We start from the raw sequence: 4356 nt of genomic DNA, 5'->3' as shown, positions 1-4356 counted from the left end.
CAGACCCTCCAGACCCTCCAGACCCTTCAGACCCTACAGACCCTTCAGACCCTCCAGACCCTTCAGACCCTTCAGACCCTTCAGACCCTCCAGACCCTCCAGACCCTCCAGACCCTTCAGACCCTCCAGACCCTTCAGACCCTTCAGACCCTTCAGACTCTTGCTCTTGCTTGACTGTTGCTTTCAGACGATGGTTAAAGTTTATCTCCGTAATCAGAGTTAGAAAAAAGCAGCAACGCTGATTGCCGAGGGCCTGCGGGAGGGAGGGGGGCTCAGGGGAGCCATCTTCACAGTGTGACGTGAACGTGGGAAAACAGAGTGTTTTCACGGTGCGGGAGGGGCTGCCTCTCTGAGCAGCACAAACACGAGGAAAGCTCAAACACACAGGCAGGAAGGAAAAAAACCCTTTGGGGGTGTTTTTGGTGAGTAGGCTACATAACTATATTATACAAGGTTAAAACATACAAAAAGTGAATTTTGCATGATACAGCCCCTTTAAGTGAAATTTGAATCAATATTTTGTTTGGAACTTTATATTTTGTGTTCATCTGAATATTACTTTAATACAAAGACTAATCTGCACTGCTTTATGGCATGGCTGTCATTTCTGTTCTTCAAACAAGCAGGATCATCTGAGTTATTTCGATATATTTACCCATTTTGAACTCTGGGAGAGGTTTTTTGCTATAAGTTGTGTGAACGTCATATTGACTCCTGGACAAAGTTAATTTTACATGGAATGTCTCTTTTGCCATCGCTTTTATGTTGGGAAGGAAGAAACGTACACGTATTGATAAATTACTTACCTATAGCGAGCCAGCTGGTAAAAGGGTTACATTTCGTTGATTGGAATTTTATTTCTTTTTCTTCTGGAGTTGTTAACCTTAAACTTTTAAAATGTTGATAATATGAGATTTATTTCTTTATTCTTAAAATTCATCATTGCAATTTTTCATCCTTGAACTTGGGGTCTTGAGTCTTTTTAGATTTGTTTTTTTTGTAATTGTTTTTAATTTCTTTTTAGTTTTGTTTTTATTTCCTTTAAATGTGTATTGTTGTTTTTATTTTATTATTTAATTTTCATGAGTTAGAAAATCTTCTCGTTTGTAGTTTTGTGTTTTAATCCAATCAATCAATCAATCAATCAATTCTGTTTATTCACAAATATAATTGAAACCATATAATTTACGAAACTGTATTTCATTTGTGTTTGTAAAAGGGAACTCCCAAGAAGCTACCCAAGCTTATAGCGGGGCCCAGGCACAAAGTACACAAAGTACTTTCATTACATTTACAATAATACAGGTTTAGTTATTCCTCCCAACCCATTACCATTCCAGTCTTACCAAAACACACACACTCGTTACTTTTCATTGTATCTCCTATTATAATGTGTGGATATTTCCATATTTATAGATTGCATACATACTCATACTCTTACAGTCAATTTATAATGGTTCTTCGCTAATCACATCAGAATAATTAATGAGACAATGACAATTTCATAAAATAGCGTACTACCTAGTTGTATTCAGTTTGATATTTTAGTTCACGGCCATTAGGGTTTTGTTTCAGTATAATGTAGCAAACTTTTTCTTAAATATATGTAAAGACACAGAGTTTTGTGTTGTAGTGTCAATCTCATTCCAGATCTCCGGGCCTTTGCACGAAATGCTCAAGCTAGTACTTTTCAGTTTCCGCTTTTTGCCCTTCACCAGATTTTTCCTTCTTGTATTGTAGTCATGAGATGGATATGTTACTGGAAGTAGTTGACAGAGTCTTTCATTCAAACCATGTACTACATTATACATCACACACGCATTTTGAAAAATGTTGCACTCAGTGAGCTTCAGAAGCTTGAACCTGCAGAAAAGAGGATCAGAGGGAGTATTAAAGTCTGACCAAGATATAGCACGTATCACCTTTTTTTGTAAGATAAGCAGTTTAGTGAGATAGCTGGGATACGTGTTCCACCATATAATATTGCAGTAATTTAAGTGTGGTTCGAATAGTGTTTGATACAAGGTTTTAAGAGCTTCGAGAGGGAGATAATGTCGAATTTTATAAAACAGGCCTACATATTTAGATAATCTGGTTGTCAATTCATCAATGTGCTGTTTGAAATTCAGAAATTCATCGATCAATATGCCTAGAAATTTCGTGTGTTGGACTCGTTCAATATTCCTCCCGCAGATTTCAATATGTATGTTTTCTATATTTTTACGATTTCTATGAGAACGGAACAAAATGTAGTGGGTTTTATTTAAGTTTGAAGATAATTTATTGCACTTTAGCCAGATGTCTACTTTGGTTAATTCTTGATTAACTGTGTTTTGAAGATACTCAGGATTTTTATGAGCGAAGAATAGGTTAGTGTCATCAGCAAAGATAATTTTGTGCAGAGTATCTGTACAATTTGGTAAGTCATTTATGTAAATAATAAATAGAAGCGGACCTAAAATAGATCCCTGGGGAACTCCACACTTAGTAACTTTATGTTGTGATTTACTATTGTGTATCTGTACATAATGCTCTCTTTCAGATAGAGAGCTTCTCAACCAGTTGAGTGCAGTGCCTCTGACACCATAGTGCTCCAGTTTTCCCAGCAGAATTTCAAAATCTATTGTATCGAATGCCTTTGATAAATCTAGGAAAAAGCCCACTCCGCATTCGCCCTTATCCACAGCATCGTTTACCTTTTCAATAAGATCAAGAATAGCCAAGCATGTTGTGTTCTTTTTCCTGAAGCCATACTGGGAGGGGGGGAGAATATGAAGTTTGTTCAAATAATGATACTAGGGATGAGCCGAATACTCGTTTTAAACGAGTACTCGTTACGGATAATGCATTTTTTCCGAATCCGAGCACAGCCCGAGCATTGTCCGTCATTATTCGTCCTCGTGCTGATGGGAGATCCTCATTGGTCCTTCATTCTGCTCCGTGCTCCACCGAGACGACAGGATCGTTGTCAGAGAAGCCAATCGGAGCTGATAAATTAAAAATGCGGTATTTTATTTCTTTGTAGCGTGCATTGTGCCTGAGGAAAACCTTATAAGGTCGAAACGTCGGGCGATTGTGCATGCTCGGGTTTTTTTCGGGGGGGGGGGGGGTTAAGTTTCGTTTTCCCTCGCGTTTTTTTTTCCCCTTATTTCTCTTCTTTTTCATAATAATATGGACTTGTGCTCCACTGGGAGGCTGTGATCTGTGGGAGAGAGATGATAACTGGACCGAGGTCCACGTCCTGGTCATGTCCGTGGCACTGCAGCCTCGGTCATGACCAGGAAGCTCAGCAGGGGGGATGAGAGGTTTCCCTGGACGCCGGGGAGATTCCGGTGGGGATCATGGGGGGAGGCATTCATACAATTAAAATCTTCATGTTCTGACTCAATAAAAAATACCTTTTCTGTAAATAGTTCCTTTACTATTGTGACCAAAAATATTCAAATTTTATTTCTGAGGGTTTTGTGTGAATAAATAATCATTTATATAACTTTAAAAATATTCATGTTCTGACTAAAATAAAAAAAACTAATCTGTACACTTTATCATTGAGACTGTTCTGTAAATAGTTTTCAAATAAACAATAAATATAGCAACTTCTGAGCAATCCATATCCATTTCAGACTTAAAATAGTGCACCAATTTCTGCCCCAGCCCGTTTCCAGTTAAACCACGCCCACTTCCGGTTTAGACCACGCCCTCTCCGAGTACAGATACGGATACAGATAATTTGGATGGGTAAACAGATACAGATACAGATACAGATAGTGGTGTACTCGCTCATCCCTAAATGATACAGCCTGTTGTAGACAATTCTTTCAAATAATTTGGAAAAGGAATTTAAAACAGAAATTGGACGAAAATTATTCTTGTTCTTTTTGTCTCCAGATATTGGAATTATTTTTGTAGTCTTAATATGTTTAGGCACTACTCTATGTATTAACGATATATTTATGCAATATGTCAGTGGCTCAACAATTTCAAGAGCAACAGATTTGATGATTTTGCTGCAGATCCCATCTATCCCTTCTGTGCAGGAGGTTTTCAGTCCCATTATGATTTTAAGTACTTCCGCTTTGTCAGTTGGCTTCAGGAACATAGAACTTACAAAATTCCCTTTCAGATATTGTTGATATGAGGCGCCCCCTGGTGGCCTTATGGGCTTTGATAGCGATTCTCCTATGGAATTGAAAAAATTGTTAAAGCTGTTTGCAAGATCTTCAGTTTCTTGTGTGCACTTGGTGTCAGGAAGTACAGTTGTTTTGTTGCCCTGGCCGAGAATTTTATTTAGTACTTTCCAGCATTGCTTTTAGTCACCATGGGCAGCCTTTAAACCCTGTGTGTTTTGATTTCTCC

This window comes from Salarias fasciatus, chromosome 3 (assembly GCF_902148845.1).
Source record: "Salarias fasciatus chromosome 3, fSalaFa1.1, whole genome shotgun sequence".
In the NCBI taxonomy this organism is placed as follows: Eukaryota; Metazoa; Chordata; class Actinopteri; order Blenniiformes; family Blenniidae; genus Salarias; species Salarias fasciatus.
The sequence above is the reverse complement of the archived record's forward strand: the minus strand, read 5'-3'. Positions refer to the sequence as shown.